Raw genomic sequence first — 21,307 nt, forward strand, 5'->3', positions numbered from 1 at the left:
ACTGTCGGGGACACCAAAAGGGGAATACAGAACCAGTCCCTTTGAGCTGCTGTACGGTCGCTCCTTTCTCACTACTGATCTTGTGGTGGACCCAGAAGACGGTGGGGAAGGCAGATTTAGAGCCAAAATGGACAGGTCCTTTCCGGGTGATACTTGCTACCCCCACTGCTGTGAAACTGGAGGGCCAGTCCTCGTGGACTCATAGCTCACGCATTAAACCCTATACACCTCCTGTCCAAGATTTTTCTGATTCTCCCCAGGAGGACACTCCCTCACAATACACCTGTGACCGAATCGGCGACCTCCGCCTCCGGCTTCGCAGGGAAGAGCACCAACCCACGGGACAGAAGTCAACTGAAGAACCTGAGGGGGACACTGCCCCCATCTTACAGACTCTACGAGAAATCACCCCGACCGTGACACCACCTCCATCTCGCTGTCGAGCTCACGGCCTGTTTGCGGTACACCCATATGACCCTGAGCACACCTAGTTATGAGTTCATCGCCCACTGTCAGCATGAAGCCGCTCCAGAAGATGGACCATCGACCCTCAGCAACCCCTTAGGAATAAGGGTCGTATGTCTTTGAGGGGGGAATGATGGGGGCTCCTTATGCACCATGGAAAGGTTGCAGATCTCATTTGAATGTACGCGGTTCTGTTGCCATATCTGGTACGGGCCTTAGACCCTGCAGCCCACTAGCTGGGTCCAGAAACCAAAGCAAATAAGGTGACAGATTCCACCCAGCTCTGCACCAAATCTGGAACAAATCTGCACCAATCAAGTCCCCACTGTTTTCAAAACTACCAATCACTGTGATCAGCAACAGCAGTATATAAGCCCATTGTATCGGGCACTCGGGGCCTTTTCCCTTAAGGAAATGAGCCCGCCGGGTGCGTTACCCCCTATTCGGTCTTCGGCCTCACCAATAAAACCTTATTAAAACTTTCGGCAGTCACATGCTGTCTGACTAATTTTTTAGTCGCCCGGCGACTTGGTGGCCATCCGGAACAACCGCCACCATCAGTTGTTCTCTCTTCCCGAGTTGAGAACGGGCTGAAGGTGGGATCATGGCACTGCCACGTTATTCTGAGAAGGGTGGGGGTAAACTCGATTTTGATTTTGAGTTCTATACCTGGGAGAAGCAACTGTATCACCACCATCCGGTGATGACGGTCGGTATCCCCGAGCCAGCCCGGGAAGTTGCAAGGCCGGGGGAGGAGCGTGCCTTTGGAGCCTGGCACCACCACTTTTTCCACCACCCCGGATGCCCAGTCAGATTTTGGGACCATCGTGGGGACTGCGGGCGTGGCGATGAAATCCAGGGACGCCAGGTGGCGTCCCCTTAGCGGCCTGAGATTGATGAGATTTGGGGGAGGGGTTGTGCCACCAGAACAAGGTGTGTCGCTTCCTCCTACCCCTGAGATTTCCAGTGAAATTTCTAGGCTACTATGGAGGGCACGCTGTGGCACCGTGATATGGGGATGGCAGGTGTCGTACCCAAGATGGCTTGGGCGTCGCCGGAGGCGGGGGCCGGAGGGTGTGTGGACATTGGGTGCAGCCACTCGATTGTGGTCACGCTGCTCCCCCGGCCCATTCTACCCGGTTCCTCCAGATGAACAGCGAAATTTTGCGGTCGTCCAAGTGAAGTCACTCACCTTGACTATCCTCGGTTCCACCCACCAGCCCAGTGGTGTAAACCTTCTCCACACTTCCAATTCGTCTGTCAGATTGAGTGAGAGAAACTGTGAGCCCCATGTGGGACAGGGACTGTGTCCAACCCGATTGGTTTGAATCCACCTCAGCGCTTGGTACAATGCCTGGAACAGAGTAAGAGTTTAACAAATACCACCATTATTATTATTACTGCTCCCGCTGCAGTGCTCCCGCTAGAGAGTTCCTCACACGAGTGGCCAGACTTGCACCAGCCCTGGGCCTGTTTCGTTCGATCCTCCACCTCGCTCACTGCCACGCTGTCGCCCTGTAGCGATGGCTGCCCCTAAACAACAACCCCTCCCCATTTCTTCCCGGCACACACCCACCAACTCATTTGATATTCGCCCCTCCCATAAACCCACAGCATGTATGTACATATATGAAAATTATATATTATAAATTACCTATTTATTCATCTTAAAGTGTTTCACCCCTTCTAGACTATAACTCGTTCTGGGCTGGGAACGAGTCTGCTAATTGGTATATTGCACTCTCCCAAACGCTCAATAAATATAATTGATTGATGGATTGATCCACCCACCACCATCAAGAAAGACCTGGCAGTGGGCTCTCCGAGCTGCTCTGTTTTCTGCTGGGGGGAAACTATTGACTGTACAGTCATTCCCCCGAGAAGTACAAGAGGAACTCCGCAATGGGAGAACGGGTCGGGGGAGGCTTACACTTGATGACCCAGTTGGCGGAGATGCGGGCGGGGGGGTACAGTGGAAGGGGGTGCATGCCTCCCGAGGGCTGCCAAGACGCTTTACCGCCCCTGCCAGACGTCCAGCTAAATTTAGGGATTTCACTGATTCCCAGTTGAGACCCCTCTCTCTCGTTATCCTTGGCTCCATTCATAAAGACCCAGGTATTAACCATCTCTCTCATTATACTCTGCCCCTTCCACGAGGCTACCCCGGTGTAACCCCTCTGATTCAGGATCGTCAGCCCTACCCACCGGTCCCCAGCTGTAACCCCTCTCCCTGGTTATTCTGAACCCCACTCACCGGAACCCAGGTATACTCCTTCTCCCTTATTATTCTCATCCCCACCCACCGAACCCCAGGAGCAACCTCTCTCCCTCATTATCCTTAGCCTCACCCACTGGACCTCAGATGCTTGCGTTCCCCTTGAGTTTCAGATTTCTCCCGCTGCACAGCTCCCCACCAAGTGATTTCCTATGTCCATGCCGTCCCGTTGAGCGATCGCTGCCCGGAAAGGACATTTCTCCTTAGCGCCGGGGTGTCCGTGGTTGAGGGACGGCGAGCGGAGTGCCCGAGCCGGCCCAGGAAGCGGCTGGGCTATCTTTGGGGGATGGGCCGGGTGCCCGGGGTGGGGGGGTCGCCGGGGAAGGGGATGTCCGGGTGCCTCCAGAGCCGGAAGCACCACTTTACGACCCCAAGGACGCTCAGCGAAATTTCATGGTTATCCAGGTGGATCCCCTCTTCCTCATTATCGTCGGTCTGACCCATCGGTCCCCAGCTGTAACACTTCTCTCTCATCCTTGGCCCCACTCAACAGTCCCCAGCTGTAACGCCTCTCCCTTATTATTCTCAGCCTTCACCTACTGGTCTCCAACTGTAACCCCTTTCTCTCATCTTCGGTTTCATCTACCCGTCCTGAGGTGTAAACACTCTCCCTCATTATTCTCGGTCCCAACCACCAGTCCCCCTCTGTAACGCCTCTCTCTTATTATCCTCGATGCCAATCACTAGTCCTCCGCTGTAGCCCCTCTCCTTCATTTTACTCGGTCCCAACCCCTGGTCCCCAGCTGTAACCCTTCTCCCTCATCCTAGCCCTCAAACTGTAAACGTTCTCCTTCATCATCTTCGACCCCACCCACCGGTCCCCCCACTGTAACGCCTCTTCATCATTATCCTCGGCCCTACCTATCGGTCCCTAGGTGTAAATCCTCTCCATACATCCGGCCAGGGTTTCGGATTGTTCCGGCTGCAGAACCTTCCCTCCCCATCCCTCCAGTAGTGGCCCTGGGCAGGTTTCGTCTGGGACTCCGCTCCTTTCCCCGAAGCGCTGTTCCCATCGCCGCGCGGTAGTCCCCTAGCGACCGCCGCCTGGAAACAGCACCCTCCACCTCCCCTTTGGAGAGCGGGTGACGGCGGGCTCAAGGCTCCGCCGCTTTTTGCCTGCGGGGGGCGGGGGAAACTCGTCATATTGTGGTCTTTCCCCGAAGGCCGCAGAGCGGCGTCCACGAGCCGGACCGGGCGGCAGCTGGACGGGACCCGCCCTGCGGCGCCGCCGCTTCTCCCTTCCCCCACCCCCAGACGCCCAGAGAGATTTCGGGGCCATCGTGGGTGAGGGCAAGTGTGAACTGGGTCATGGTCTCCCGGACCGCTGGTGTCCAATTGCTGTGCATCTGAGTTCCCTGAAGGGTCACAGATGAAGAAATCTGGTCAATAATCACACGGTCACTAGTAGTTTTTGACATTCTTGTGCACAGTGTCTGAGTTGAAATTTGTAGGAAAATGAAGGCAAGCCTTAAGGGTTGTATTGAGGTTCTATGGGCTTATACACTTCCCAGAAACCTGCAGCATCAGCAGAAAGGGAAGGTACCCATCCCTGATTCCCTTTACCTTGGAATGTCCAAATGTGCTGCCCATGATCCCACAAACCTCTGAGTGGGCTCCGCCTGTCATCATATATTTAAAATGTTGGGAAGGTCGGGGCTGTTGGAACACTGAGAAACCTAGAAAATTCCCAGAGCCCCGCCACCGTCTAAATAACATGACACGACACTCGAGAAGCAGCGTACCAGTGGGAAAGGGCGCAGGGCTGGGAGGTTTTGAGACCTGGGTCCTTGTCACGGCTCCACCATTATTGTGCTGGGGGAAAGGCACTTGGGAATCTGTGTGCCTTAACAACAACACCGGTAAAACTGGGAATGAACTAACTGTTCTCCCTCTTCCACAGGCTGCGAGCCCCGATGTGGGACGCAGGCTGCCTCTGCTCTGTTTCGACAGTACCCACACCCGCGATTATACAAGCATAATCGCTGAACCAACACCATTTCGATAATGCGGGTACGATGGGGTCCCGCCCAGGCTCCCGCACCCAGCCAATCGGGCCATGTGGCCAGGGGAGGGAAGGTTGTGTGGTGGCTCGGGGCACAAAGGCTTCTGGGAATCGTAGTCTGACACTAGCTCTTAATGGTGGTCACATTCGCCTAAAGAACTACCACCCCCAAGGCATTCCGGGGAGCGGTCCATGGCCATTGGCTGGACGACAGTTGTTCAGGCTGTTTTCCGATGGGGAATGATAGGAATTAGGGGATTTCTTAAGTACTTGCTACCCGTGCCCGTGAGGTGTCGCGTAGAGAACACTGAGCTGCAAACTCGCTCCAAATCACTTTTAATCCTATTCCCTCCCGGGGGATTTTACCTCACAACCAATGGTGAGAACACTGAGAGGCCCAACTTTCCTGTCACTGTAGTCGACACTACCATCCTTCCCGTCTCACAAGCCCACAACCTTGATGTCATCCTTTACTCCTCTCTCTCATTCACCCCACACATCCAATCCGTCACCGAAACCTGCCAGACTCACCTCCACAATATCGCCATGATCCGCCCTCTGCTCTCTTACCAAACTGCTACTTTGCTGGTTCAATCTCTCATCCTATCCCGACTGGATAACTGCATCACTCTCCTTTCTGATCTCCCATCCTCCTGTCTCTCCCCGCTTCAGCCTATGCTTCTTTCTGCTGCCCGGATTATTTTTGCACAGAAACTCTATGGGCATGTCACTCCCCTTCTCAAAAATCTCCAGGGGTTGCCTGTCAACCTACGAATCAAGCAAAAACTCCTCACTCTCGACTTCAAGGCTCTCCATCACTTCGCGCCCGCCACCTCACCTCCTTTCTCTCCTTCTACAGCCCAGCCTGCAAACTCCGCTCCTCTACCACTAATCTCCTCACTGTGCCTCTTTCTCTCCTGTCCCGCCATCGACCCCTGGCCCACATCCTACCTCTGGCCTGGAAGACCCTTCCTCCACACATCCGGCAAACTAGCTCTCAACCTCCCTTCCAAGCCCTACTGAGAGATCTGGGAGGCCTTCCCAGACTGAGCCCCTCTTTTTCCTCTCCTCCGCCCCCCCTCCCCATCGCCCCCTCTCCCTCTGCCCTACCCCCTTCCCTTCCCCACAGCACTTCTACTCCCCCTCCCATCCCTTACTGTGGGAGTTCCCCAAGGTTCAGTGCTTGGTCCCCTTCTGTTCTCGATGTGCACGCACTCCCTGGGTGCTCTCATTCGCTCCCACGGCTTCAACTATCATCTCTATGCTGATGGCACCCAGATCTACATCTCTGCCCCTGCTCTCTCTCCCTCAATCCAGGCTCGCATCTCCTCCTGCCTTCAGGACATCTCCATCTGGATGTCTGCCCGCCACCTAAAACTCAACATGTCCAAGACTGAACTCCTTGCCTTCCCTCCCAAAACCTGCCTTCTCCCTGACTTTCTCATCTCTGTTGACGGCACTACCATCCTTCCCTTCTCACAAGCCCGCAACCTTGGTGTCATCCTCGACTCCGCTCTCTCATTAACCCCTCACATCCAAGCCGTCACCAAAACCTGCCGGTATCAGCTATGCAACATTGCCAAGATCCGCCCTTTCCTCTCCATCCATACCGCTACCCTGCTCGTTCAAGCTCTCATCCTATTCCGTCTGGAATACTGCATCAGCCTTCTCTCTGATCTCCCATACTAGTGTCTCTATCCCCACTTCAATCCATACTTCATGCTGTTGCCCGGATTGTCTTTGTCCAGAAATGCTCTGGGCATTTTACTCCCCTCCTCAAAAATCTCCAGTGGCTACCAATCAATCTGCGCATCGGGCAGAAACTCCTCACCTTCGGCTTCAAGGCTCTCCATCACCTCGCCCCCTCCAACCTCACCTCCCTTCTCTCCTTCTACAGCCCTGCCCGCACCCTCCGCTCCTCTGCCGCTAATCTCCTCACCGTACTTCGTTCTCGCCTGTCCCGCTATCGACCCCCGGCCCACGTCATCCCCCGGGCCTGGAATGCCCTCCCTCTGCCCATCCGCCAAACTAGCTCTCTTCTTCCCTTCAAGGCCCTACAGAGAGCTCACCTCCTCCAGGAGGCCTTCCCAGACTGAGCCCCTTCCTTCCTCCCCCCTCTCCATCTCCCCATCTTACCTCCTTTCCTTCCCCACAGTACCTGTATATATGTATATATGTTTGTACATATTTATTACTCTATTTATTCATTTATTTTACTTGTACATATCTATTCTATTTATTTTATTTTGTTAGTATTTTTGGGTTTGTTCTCTGTCTCCCCGTTTTGGACTGTGAGCCCACTGTTGGGTAGGGACTGTCTCTATATGTTGCCATGCCAACTTGTACTTCCCAAGCGCTTAGTACAGTGCTCTGCACACAGTAAGCGCTCAATAAATAGGATTGATTGATTTGTACATATTTATTACTCTATTTTATTTGTACATGTTTATTACTCTATTCTTTTTATTAATGATCGAGAGCTCACCTCCTCCAATATGCCATCCCAGACCGAGCCCCCTTTTCCTCTCCTCCCCGCCGCCGGAACTACCTCCTTCCCCTCCCCACAGCACCTATACATATGATTTTACAGAATTTTTACTCTATTCATTTTACTTGGACATATTTACTATTCTATTTATTTTGTTAATTATGTGCATTTAGCTTTAATTCTGTTTGTTCTGATGACTTGACACCTGTCCACATGTTTTGTTTTGTTGTCTCCCACTTCTAGACTGTGAGCCTGTTGTTGGGTAGGGACCGTCTCTATATGTTGCCAACTTGTACTTCCCAAGCGCTTAGTACAGTGCTCTGTACACAGTAAGCACTCAATAAATACGGTTGAATGAATGAATGAATATAGCTATAATTCTATTTATTCTGATTGTATTGACACCTGTCTAGTGGTTTTGTTGATTGTCTCCCCTTTCTAGACTGTGAGCACCTTGTTGGGTAGGGACCGTCTCTATATGTTGCCGATTTGTACTTCCTAAGTGCTAAGTACAGTGCTCTGCACAGAGTAAGCACTCAGTAAATACGATTGAATGAATGAGGGGTCCCGGAATTTAGCTGAGCGACTGACAAGGGCAGTAAAGTGGGTTGGCAGCGCTCCGGAGGCATGTGCCCCCTTCCCCTCCTGCCCCCATTTCCTCCAAAAGGGCCAGTTTGGGGAAGCCAGCCCCGACCCGTTCCCCTACCGCGGAGTTCCTGTTGTAGATCTACGGGGAATGACTGCAAAGTCACTAGTTTCCCCCCGGGAGAAAGGAGACAGCGGCTCAGCGAGCCCACTACCAGTCCTCTCTCGCGGGAGTGAGTGAAACAATCAATCAATCAATCATATTTATTGAGCGTTTGAGAGAGTACAATATACCAATTAGCAGGCTCGTTCTCTGCCCAGAACGAGTTTACAGCCTAGAAGGGTGGATACTCTTTAAGATGAATAAATAGGTAATTTATAATATTTAATTTTAAAATATGTACGTACATGCTGTGGGTTTATGGGAGGGCCGAATATCATAATGGAGGAGGACCGAACAAAACAGGCCTGGGGCCGATGCAAGTCTGGCTACTCATGTGAGGAAATCATGGCCGGGGGCACTGCAGTGGGAGCAACAATAATAATAATGGTGGTATTTGTTAAGTGCTTACTCTGTTCCAGGCACTGTACTAAGCCCTGGGGTGGATGCAAGCAAATCGAGTTGTACACAGTCCCTGTTCCACATGGGGCTCACAGTCTCACTCAATCTGAAGGGCAAATTGGAAGTGTGGAGAGGGGTTAAACCACTGGAGCCGAGAATAATCAGGGAGAGTGTTTTCACTTGGGCAACCCCCAAATTTCAGTGGGCGTCTGGAGGAGTGGGGGGGACTGGGCCGGGGGAGCAGCGCGGGTACACTCTAGTAGCTGCACCCTGCAACCCGCCTCTCCTCCACCCCCGGCCCCCAACTCCGGCGATGCCCAGGCCGACTAGGATATCACACTTACAGTCTCAAATCACGATCCCAGGAGAGCTGGGGCTCCCTCCCCAAACCTACAGTCCCAAGAGAACCATGGATTCCCCCCAACCCCTTCAGTCCCTGGAGAGCTATACCTCCTTCCCTCCCTAATGTCCCAGGAGAAATGTGGCTCCCTCCCTTCAAAACAATCCCAGAAGTGTGCTGTGGCTCCCCCTCCACCTACAGTCCTAGGAAAGCTGTGGCTCCATCCCCCACTAGAGCCCCAGGAAATATTTGGATCCCACCCCTCGTGAAATTCCAGGAGAGCTGGACTCTTTCCTCCTCCCCCCTCCACCTACAGTCCCGGGAGAACTACGGTTCCTTCCCTTCCTACAGTCCCAGGAGAGCTGTGGCTCCATACCCCACTAGAATAGCAGGAAATAGGTGGGTCGTACCCCTCCTACAGTCCCAAGAGAGATGCAACTCCCTCCTCTACTACAATCCCAGCAGAGCTACGGCTCCCTTGCAACACCTAAAGGACGAAGAATGCTGTGACTCTCGCCCTTACTACAGCCCAGCAGTGCTGCAAATCTTTCTCTCCCTCGTCCCTAACACACACACACACATTCTGGGGAGAGCTGTGTCTTCCTATCTTCCTATAGTTCTAGGAGACCTTCATACTGTAGGCTCATCTCTAGACTATATTCTCCTCACTAGGCTGAACGTTCCTTGTGGGTAGAGAATGAATCTGTTATATTGTACTCTCCCACGTGTTTAGGACAATGCTCTGTACACATTAAGCTCTAAATAAATATGGTTGACTGACTGACTGAACGATTTGCGGCTCCCTCTCTGCCGACAGTCCCAAGACAGATGCTTCTACTCCTCCACTAGAACCCAGGAGAGATAAGGATCTTTCCACACCTGCAGTCTCAGAGGTGCCAATTTCCTTTCCCTCCTACAATCCCCTTGAGAACTGTGGTTCCCTCACACCCCTGCCGTCCTACAGTTTCTGAAGTGCTGTTTCTCTCTTTCCTCCTCCAGTCCCAAGGGAAATTCGGCTTCCATATCCCCTCCTACAGTCCAAGAGAGCTATGCCTCCTTTCCCTCCTACAATCCCAGGAGAGCTACTGCTCACAGCACCCTCTACATTCTAAGAGGAGCTGCAGCTCCTCCTCCTACAGTCCCAGGACAGTTGTGCCTCCCCCCGCCCCACCCTCCAGTGTAAGGACAGCTTTGCATACCTACTCTCCTACAGTCCCCTGGAAAGCTACTGCTCCCACCCCACCTTCAGTGCTTCGAGAGCTGAAGTTCCCCCACCCCCACCCCAGCACGTACAGTCCTAGGAAAGCTGTGGCTCCCTGCCTCCCGAAATCCGGGAGAGCTGTGCCTCCCTTATCTTCTACAGTCCCTGGAGAGCTGCAGCTTCTTCCACTGGTATAGAAACAGAGGACAACGGGAGCTGCAGTTCCCACCTCTCCTATATTCTCAGGAGATAGGCCAGCACCTTCCATTCTACAGTACCAGAAGCACTGCGACTTCTTCCACTCCACAACCCCAGGAGAGCTGCTCCTATCTCTCCTCCTACAACCCAGGAGAGCTGCAGTGCCTTCTCCTCCTACAGTACCTGGAGACTGTCCCTACCTCCCATTCTACAATCCCGGAAGAGAGATGGTTCCTTCCCCTAACACCCTACAATCCCAGGAGAGCTGCTGATTCGACCACCCTCTGCAGTCCCAGAAGAGCTGCAACTCCCTCCTCACCGACAGTGTGAGAAGAGCTGTGGCTCCCTCCCATTTCTCAGCCCCAAGATACCTTTGCCTCCCTACCCCTAGCCCCCAACACACACACACACACACACACACAGACACACAGACACACAGACACACACACACACAGACACACACACACACACACACACACACACACACACACATTCTGGGGAGAGCTGTGTCTCCCTATCTTCCTACAGTTCTAAGAGACCTTTAGACTGTAAGCTCATCTCTAGACTGTATGCTCCTCTCTAGGCTGAAAGTTCCTTGTGGGTACAGAATGAATCTGTTATATTGTACTCTCCCACGTGCTTAGGACAATGCTCTGTACACATTAAGCTCCAAATAAATACGATTGACTGACTGAGTGAATGACCTGCGGCTTCCTCTCTACCCACAGTCCCAGGACAGATGATTCTATTCCTCTCATAGAACCCAGGAGAGATAAGGATCTCTCCACACCTGCAGTCTCAGAAGTGCTCCATTTCCCTTTCCTCCTACAATCCCAAGAGAAATAAATCTCATACAGTCCCAGTTTAGCTGTAGCTCACTCTGCACATACAGTCCGAGGAGAAATGTTACTCCCTGCCCTCCTACAATCCCAGGATAACAGCATCCCTTTCCAACTACAGTCTCTGGAAAGCTGCCCAGATCTCCCCTCCTACATCCCAGGTGACCTGCAGCTATCTCACCTCCTACACAGAACTTCACCTATCACTTAAGCGCTTAGTACAGTGGTTTGCATACAGTAGGTTCTCAAATTATACGATTGAATGAATGAATGAATGAATACCTCACCTCTTACTGTCCCCAAAGAGTTAAAACTTTCTCCGCTTCTACAATCCCAGGAGAAATGTGGCTTCCTACCTTTCTACAGTCGCAAAGGAGTTGATGTTTCTTCTATCAGCTAGTCCCAGGAGTGTTGCATTTTACTCCACTCCTAAAGTGCCAGAAGTGTTGGGGCTCCCATCCCTAATACATTCCCAGGAGAGCTGCATCACAGGAGATCACAAATATCAAATATCAAAATATCACAGGAGAGATTTAGCTCCCTCCCTTTTTATAGCCCCAGTAGAGCTGTGGCTCCCTTCATTTCTACAGTCCTAGGGGAATTATCACTCCCTTCCCTTCAATAGTCCCAGAGTATCCGCAGCTCCCTCCCCACTACTAAAGTATTGAGAGAGCTACTGCTCATTCCCTGCCATACAGTCCAAGGACAGCAGCTGTCCCTCCACTCCTACACTCCTGGTAGTCCTACAGTGCCCAGCTCTCCTACAGTCCCAGGAGAGAATGGGCCCTACCTTTCTTAGAGTCTCAGAAAAGATGTGGTTCTCTCACCACCTAGGCCCTGGAGAGCTGTGTCTCCCTCTGTTGCATTATCCTTCACCCTTTTCTATCATTGAACCCACATGTTTAGACTTTCCCTAAATCCTGTCAGTTCCACCTTCATATCACTAAAATCTTCCGCTTCTCTTCATCCAAACTGCTACCACGTTAAACCAAGCACTCAGCCTACAATATCCTGATTACTGTATCAGCCTCTTTACTGCTTTCCTGCCACATTTTTCTCCCCACTCCAGTACATACTCCCCACTATGCTGCCCAGATCATTTTTCTACAGAAACGTTTAGGCCACACTTACCCACTCCTCAAGAACCTTTGGTAGTTGCCCATCCACCTCACTATTCTCAAACGAAGTTCTCCTTACCATTGTATTTGAGGCACTAAATCACCTTTCCCTCTCCTACCTCACCTCACTGTTATCAGCCCGCACAATTTGCTCCTCTGATGTTAACCTTCTCACTGTCTATCTCACCGCCTATCTCTCACCTACATCCTAATTTTGCCGTGAAACACCCTCCGTCTTTATTTCTGACAGACAATTACCCTCCCCAATTTCAAAGCCTTATTGAAGACACATGTCCACGAGGCCTTCTCTTACTAAGCCCTCCTTTCCTCTTCTCCCACTCCCTTCTGCGTCGTCCTGACATGCTCCCTTTATTCATTCTTATTCCCAGCAATAGCAGTTATGTACATATCTGTAATTTCATCAATTTAAATGTGTGTCTGTTTTCCCCTCTAGAGTGTAAGCTCGTTGAGGACAGGGAATGTGTCTGTTACATTGCTATATCATACTTTCCCACAAGCGTAGTGCCATGCTCTGCCCACTTAATAAATACACTTAACTGAATGCCCTCCTATGATCCCTGGAGAACTGTGGCTCCCTCTTCTCCAACAGCCCCAGGAAAGCTGTACCTCTCTCCCTCCAAAAAGTTCCAAGACAGCTGTGCCTACCCCTTTGTACTGTCCCGGAAGAGCTGTCTCCCTTCACTTCTACACTCCCAGAACAGTGGGGTTCCTTCTCTTCCTACAGTCTCAGAAGAGCTGTGACTCACTTCCCTTCTACAGTCCTGGGAGACCGTTGGCTCCCTGTCCTGCTACAGTCCTAGAAAAGTTGCAGTTCCCATATGCACAACAGTCTGGGAAGAGCTGTGCCTCCCTTCTCTCTTATAGTCCCTGCGGAGCTGCAGTTCCCTCTCCTCTTACAGTTCCAGGAGAGCTGTGACTTCCTCTTCTACCCTACAGTTTCAGGAGAGGTGCAGCTCTCTCCTCTGCTAAATTACCTACAGTTCCAGAAGTACTGTGGCTCCCTTCCTTCACACAGTCCCAGGGGAATTGTGGCTCCCTCTCCTCATACAGTCTCAGGCACGTTATTGCTCCTTCAACTACAGTTCCAGGAGAAGTGGTCTCTCTCCCCACTTTCAGTCCCTGGAGAGCTGCGGCTTTCTTCCCAGCTACATTCCCAGGAGAGCTACTCCTATGTCCCTTCTTGCAACTGTGCAAACTACAGTTCACTCTCCCCCACCACACAGTTCCAAGAAAATGGCAGCTCTCTCCTCAATGACAATACAGGGAGAGCTGCTGCTCCCACTTCCTCCAACAGTCCCAGAGGAGCTGCACCTCCCTCCTAACTTGGAGTCCAAGGACGACTATAGCTCCCTCCCCTTTTACAGTCACAGGAGGCCTCGTGGCCCCTGCCCTCCTACAGTACACTAAATCCCCGAGCTGGGGAAGCTATCTGGAGGGGGGGACATGTGGGTGAGCTCTTCCAGCCTTGAAAATGCTATTCACCTTGCAACTCTTCCAAGGCAAGAAACAGTTGTATGCTTCTAAACTTAACCCTAATTCTAACTCTAAACCTGACACTAACCCTAACCCAAACCCTATCAATAACCCTTACCCTAGACTTTGCCCAAACCCTATCCCTAACCCTACCTCTAACCCTAATCCTAATCCTAAACCTAACCTTAAACCTGAATCTCATCCTCAGTCTAACCCTAACCCTAAACCTATATTTAAACCCATCTCTCACCCACACCCTAAATACCCGGAGCTATGGAAGCATATTTTAGGGGCTGTATGAATGAATTTTTTCAGCTCCCAAAAGGTCCTTCACCCTGAAACTCTCCCAACAACAAACCACACTAATTGCAACCTATCTTTAATCCTAACACTTACTCTAAAACTAATCCTAATGCTAAACCTTACCCTTATCCTAACCCAAATGCTAATCTTAAACCTAACCCTAAACCTAATCCTAACCCTAATCCCAACCCTAACCATATCCCTAACCCGAATCCTAACCCTAGCCCTTTACCTAAATCTTAAGTCTACAGCTAACCTTAACCCTAATCCTAAACCTATATTTAGCCATAGGCAATTAACCTAACCCTGGCCCTAAAACTAACCACAATCATAACCTTAACCATAGCCAAAAGCTTAGGCCTAAACCTAACCAAACTCCTAAGCTTATCCCTGGCCTTAAGGCTATCACTAACCCTAAGACTAACCTTAACCATAACCCTAAATCTAAGCCTAACCTTACCCTACCCCAAACCTAGCCATAATACTAACCCTACTCATAACCCTAAACCTTAATTTAACCCTATCTCTAACCCTAATCCTAGCACTAGCCATAGGCCTAACCCTACCCCTAACTGTAACACTAATTCTAGGCCTAGACTTAAACCTACCACTAACGCGAAGCCTAATCCTAACTCTTACCATAATCCTAACTTGAAACCTAACCCTAGCCATAGAACTAGGTTTAAGTCTACCATTAACCCTAAATCTAATCTGAACCTTAAACCTAGCCCTTGGTCTAGCCCTAAATCTAATCTTAACCTTAGCCATAGGCCTAACCTAAAGCCTACCACTAACCCAAAGGCTAACTTTAACCCTACTTCCAAACCTAGACCAAAGACTAAACCAAAACATAATCCTAAAACTAATCCCATGCCTTATCCTAGCCATAGAAATACTACTAACCCTATCAATAACTCCAAACCTCACTGAAACCTAATCCTCACCTTAACACTATCTCTAACCCTAATCCTAACCCTAGTCCTAGGCCTATTCCTAACTATTACACTAAGAGTGCCCTAGTCCTAGCTTTAAGACTAAAACCAACACTAACCCTAAACCTTACCCTAATCCAACCCGAAACCTAACACCAAACCTAGCACTAACACTAACCTAAAACAACTCTACCCTAACCAAGCTCTAGCCTTAGTGCTAATCCTGAACCTAACACTAACCCTAACCATAAACCTATCCTTAGCAGTAACCCTATTCCTTATCCTAACCCTAGCCCTAGGTTTAACCTAACAATAACCCTAACACTAACCTAGCCTTTTCCCTGACCATACTTGTATCCCTAAAACAGAACCTGGGCCTTACCCTAGTCTTAACCATAAATCTAACAATAAACCTCATCATAAACCTGTCACCCATCATCCGGGGACAGGTTCGTTCAGTAATCGGCGTGGAGAGAGAAAGAGAGAGAGGCCGGGTACAGAAAGCCTGAGTTTTATATAAAATTTATTCTGTGAGGCGAATTGAAATATTTAATTGTTTAGGTGCAATGGATTGAACTTCCCTTTTGGGAGGAATGTAATCAATTAGTAATATTGGAGCTTCCCTAATGGGAAGAACACAATCATTTGTTGATCGCGCATAGTTGAGGTGCCTAGCTCTCATCCCTGTGCACTTCCCACTCGGGAAGAATCCACTTACTTTCCTACACGGGGGAAATCCATTACATTACCCGCGCACGTGGTGGGTGGCTAGCTCTCACCAAGTGCTCTCCATACATGGGAGGAATCAATTTATGTTCCCCAACCGCAGCGGGGCACCTGGCTCCCACCCACGAATGTTCGGCTAGACACTCACCCGTCCTCTTGGCCCTTTCCTCAGTGTGTTGGTTCTGGTTGCAAAGCAGGCATTTGGCCTTCTGGGCAGAGAATGATACATGGGCCGCTGTTGCTGCTGCGGCTGCTCCTCCTGCTGCTACATGTCACAGTGTTCTGCCCCAGAAGGTCAGATGCGACAGGAATTTCTCACCTGTGCTCCAAGGCCATTCCAGCTTCTGGCCTCAATTTATCCAAACTCTGCCCCCTCCTTTATACCTGATTTGATTGGCCGGGGGCGAGGGACACTGTCTGCATTGCCGGCTTGGGCTGTCAATCTAGAATTTTGGTTGTGGGGGTGGTATCCCACCGTCACTTCCAGGTTCTGCCTGCTGGCTTGAATGGCCATGAGATAGCATTTGACCTTGAGATGGTGGGTACCCCAGGGTCACCTTGGGACAAAGACCTAACCCCCACCCTAACCCTAACTCTCACCATAACCCAGCCCTCATCGCTGGTCCACCCAGAGACCTAACCATAAACCTAAACCTAGCCCTAACTCCGACACTTACCTGAGCTTTATCCTTAAACTTTACCCTAAAATTAACCCTTTTCATAACTCTAAATCTATAATACTCCTAGCCATAACCCTATCCCGAACCCTAACCCTAGCCCTAACCCTAACCCAACTCTCACCCTAACCCTAACTCTATTCCTATCCCTACCATTTACCAGAGCACTAGACCTAACATTAACCCTAACCCTAACTCTATCACTAAACCTCACTATAACACTAACCCTAATCCTAAACCTACACCTAACTATAACTCTAATCCTAATTCTAACCCTAAACCTTAGCCTAAACCTAACCTTAAATTTATCCCTAACCATAATCCTAACCCTAAACCTAAGATTAAACCTAAACTTAAAAGTAGCCCTAGCCATAAGCCTAAATTTATACCTAAACCTAACAGTAATGCTCATTCTAGCCCAAGGCCTTGTCCTAAAATTGACCCTAATCCTAGGCCTAGGCCAAGGCAAAAACCTACCACGAACCCTAATAGTAAACCTCACCCTAACCTTAAGCCATTCAAAATGCTAACCCTAACACTAACCCCAACCATAAACCTATTCCTACCCACAGCCCTAGGGCTAACCCTAACCAAAACCTTAACCCTAATCTAAACCTAACCCTAACCCTAAACCTAACCATAAACCCTAGCCTTAAACCTAACCCTAATGCTAACCCTGACCCTAACCCTAAACCTAACCCTACCCCTATGTCACTGGTCTAGATTGTCATGGTTTATTGTTGTATTCTACTTTCCCAAGCACTTTGTAGAGTGCTCTGCACACAATAAGTGCTTAATAAATATGCTTGAATGAATTAATGAGTGCTTCCTAGTACAAAACCTAAACCTAGCCCTAGCAATAGCTCAATCCCTAACCCAAGCCTAACCTTAACCATAGTCCTAGCCCTAACCCTAGCCTTAGCCTGAGTCCTAACCCTAACCCTAGGCCTACTACTAGCCCGAGACCTAATCTTAACTCTAACAATAAACCTAATCCTATCCATAGACCTATCCCTACCCCTTGCCCTAAATTGACCCTAACTTTAGCCCTAACCCCAACCCTATCACCTTAACTTTAAACCTATCCCTAATCTTAGCTTTAGCCTTACCCCTTACCTTAACCCTATCCCTAGCCTTAGTGCTACAACAGCTAGTGCTGGGGCTACCCCAGCCGAAACTTTATCCCTAAACTGAAATCTAACCTTAAGCTTAGTCCTAGGCTTAGTGATGGATTGCATATGTAGGTTGAATGAGAGACTATGTGGCATCTACAAAATGATGGGAAAGTCAGGGGAAGGACAAAGTTTGAGTGGGAAGGTGGTATCTGTTTGAGGTGACAACGGGATAACCAAGTAGAGATGTGTTGAAGTATGAGAAAATATGAGACTGCAGAGAGGGAGGGAGATCAAAACTGGAGATGTAGATTTGGGAATCAACCTCATAGAGATGGTAGTTGAAGCCATGGGAGCTAATGTGTTCTCCAAGGGAGTGGGAGTAGATGGAAAATAGAAGAGGACCCAGAACTGCATCTTGAGGGACCCCACAACAATTAGAGGGTTGGAGGCAGAGGAGGAGCCCATGAAAGAGATTGCGAATGAGCAGCCAGAGAGCTAGGAGGAGAACCAGGAGAGGACAGTGTCAGTGAAGCTGAGGTTGGATAATGTTCACAGAAGGGGAAGGTCGCCAGTGTTGAAAGTAGGTGAGAGGTCGAGGAGGACTAGAATGGAGTATATGTCATTGGATTTGGAAGGAAGGACATCACCGGTGACTCTTGAGAGGGCAATTTCTGTGGAGTGAAGGTGTTGGAAGCTAGATTGGAAGGGGGTTAAGGAGAGAGAATTGGAGAAAAGGAACTTGAGATAGCAGATCTAAACCACTCGTTCAAGGGTGTGGAGAGGAAGGGAGGAGTTAGGGTGATAATTGGAGGGAGCTGTGGTGTCAAGAGACCTTTTTAGGATAGGTGAGACATGGGTACTTTTGAAGGCGGTGGCAAAAAAGCCACTTGGAGAGTGAACAGTTGAAGTTGGCGTTAGGGAGAGAACAAGGGAGGGGGCAAGTGTTTTGAAAAGGTATGAAGGGATGGGGTTGTATGCACAGGTGGAGGAGGTCGATATTTGAAAGAAGGCAGGAGACCTCCTTTTGAGATGCTGTTGAGAAAGATGGAAGAGTTGAAGAAGGGTCAGGAAAGATTTTAGGGAGATCATGCCTGATGGTTTTAATTATCTCAATAAGGTAGGTGGTCAAGTATTTCGGGGTAAAGGATGGAGGAGGCAGGGGGCCAAGCGATTGAGGAGGGAGTTAAACATGTGGAATAACTGGTGAAGGTAATGGGAATGGGTGAAGAAGTACTTTTATCAGGCAGAGGAGAGGGGAGCCCTCCTTCCCCTCCTTCCACAGCTGCTGCCAGGTGTGGCCTTTGGAACCCCCGCACCATTATAGATAAGCTCCCTTTCATCCTGAACCTATTCCTTTCCAGCTCTATACTCCTCGCCCTAACTGAAACATGTCTCTCTCCGGATGACACGGTCTCTTCTGCTGCTCTCTCAAGTAGAAGCCACTTCTCACACTCCCCCAGACTCACCGGAAAAGGAGGAGGTGTCGGTTTCCTTCTCGCTTCCCAATGTTGCTTTCACACTCTCCCTCCTCCACCTTCCCTTTCCTTCCCCGCCTTTGAAGCCCACATTATTCGCCTCTACCACACCCTCCAGATTCTTGTAGCCGTCATCTACCACGCCCCCCACCGGCTCCAACTTCAACTTCTTTAACGATTTTGACCCCTTTCTCACCTTCCTTCTTTCCTTTTCCATGCCCACTCTGATCCTCGGAGATTCAAAATCCACATGGATGTCCCTGGTGACTCCTCTCCTGCTCACCTTCTATCTCTCTTTGCCCTGCCAACCTCCTGCTCCACCCCACCTCACCCACTCACCAACTTGATCACACCCTCGACCTCATCATCTCCACCCTCATCAACTCTGAAATGCCTCTCTCTGTTCACAACCTTCTCACCTACCTCCTCACTCACTCCTCTCCTCTGTAAATCCATATTACTACCTCACAGAGACCTCCGCTCTCTCGACCCCATCTATCTTTCTCAGCACATCATACCCCACCTCGCCTCCTTTTCCTCTCTACCCAATCTTGATGACGAGATTACTGCTCTCAACTCTACCCTCTCTTCTCAACTCAACTCGCTTGCTCACCTTTCCCTTAGCTGCTCTCGTACCACTAACCCACAGCCTTGGATCACTGCCACTGCCTGCTTCCTTTACTCTTATACTCGAGCTGCTGAACGCTGCTGGCGAAAAGTCTGAACACCAAGCCAACATTGTTCACTTCAAGTTTATCCTTTCCTGCCTTAACACTGCCCTCTTCTCTGCCAGGCAAAACTATTTCTCCTCCCTTATTAACACCCATGCCCATCATCTCCTTCAGCTCTTCCGTACATTCAACTCCTTTCTCAGGCCCCCTGTTCCTCCCCCTCATCCATCCCTCACCCCCAACCATCTGGCCTCCTACATCATTAGTAAAATTAACTCCATTAGGTCTGAGCTCCCCAAAGTCACTCCTCCCTCTTCTCCAACCCCCCCGTTCTTAACCCCTTCCACTACTCTCCCATCCTTCCCAGCAGTACCTTCAGATGAGATCTTCTCCCTCCTCTCAAGTGCTACTCCATCCACCTGTGCTTCAGACCCCATTCCTTCTCATCTTATGAAATCTCTCACCCCTTCCTTAACTTCCATCTTCATCCACTCACTCTCCACTGGTTCCTTCCCCTCTGCCTTCAAACATGACCACGTGTCCCCCATCCTAAACAAAAACCCTTTCTTGACCCCACTGTCCCTTCTAGGTATCGCCCTTTGTCCCTCCTACCCTTCCATTTCAAAACCCTAGAACGAGTCGCCTATACTCGCTGCCTCTAATTCCTCAATGCCAACCCTCTCCAATCTGGCTTCTGTCCCCTACACTACACCAAAACTGCCCTCTCAAAGGTCACCAATGACCTCCTTCTTGCCAAATCCAGCGGCTCCTACTCTATACTAATCCTCCTCGACCTCTCAGCTGCTTTCGACACTTCCTCTTCTGGCTCTCCTCTTATCTCTTCGGCCGTTCATTCTCAGTCTCTTTGCGGGCTCTTCCCCCCCTCCCATCCCCGTAGTGTAGGGGTTCCTCAAGGGTCAGTTCTTGTTCCCCTTCTGTTCTCTATCTACACTCACTCCCTTGGTGACCTCATTCGCTCCCACGGCTTCAACTATCGTCTCTATGCTGATGACATCCAAATCAACATCTCTGCCCCTGCTCTCTCTCTCTCTCCCTTCAGGCTCGGATCTCCTCCTTCCTTCAGGACATCTTCATCTGGATGTCTGCCCGCCAATTAACACTCAATATGTCCAAGACTGAACTCTTTATCTTCTCTCCCAAGTCCTCTCCTCTTCCTGACTTTCCCATCACTGTAGATGACACTACCATCCTTCCTGTCTCACAATCCCACAAGCTTGGTGTCATCCTCGACTCTGCTCTCTCGTTCACCCCTCTCACCCAATCCATTACCAAAACCTGCCGGTCTCACCTCCACAACATCTCCAAGATCCCCTCTTTCCTCTCCATCCAAACCGCTACCTTGCTGGTTCAATCTCTCATCTGATCCCAACTAGATTACCACATCAACCCCTCTTTGATCTCCCATCCTCCTGTATCTCCCCACTTCAGTCTATACTTCATGCTGATGCCCGGATCACCTTCGTACAGAAACGCTCTGGGCATGTTACTCCCCTCCTCAAAAATCTCCTGTGGCCACCTGTCACCCTACGCATCAAGCAAAAACTCCTCACTCTCGGCTTTAAAGGTTCTCCATCACCTCGCCCCCTCCTACCTCACCTCCATTTTGTTCTTCTACAGCTCAGCCTGCACCCTCCGCTCCTTTCCCGCTAACCTCCTCACTGTACCTCGTTCTTGCCTGTCCCGCCGTCGACCCCCGGCCCACGTCCTCCCCCTGGCCTGGAAGACCCTCCCTCCACACATCCGCCAAGCTAGCTCTCTTCCTCCCTTCAAAGTCTTACTGAGAGCTCACCTCCTTCAAGAGGTCTTGCCAGACTGAGCCT

This window comes from Tachyglossus aculeatus, unplaced genomic scaffold, assembly GCF_015852505.1.
Source record: "Tachyglossus aculeatus isolate mTacAcu1 unplaced genomic scaffold, mTacAcu1.pri scaffold_88_arrow_ctg1, whole genome shotgun sequence".
Taxonomy (NCBI): domain Eukaryota; kingdom Metazoa; phylum Chordata; class Mammalia; order Monotremata; family Tachyglossidae; genus Tachyglossus; species Tachyglossus aculeatus.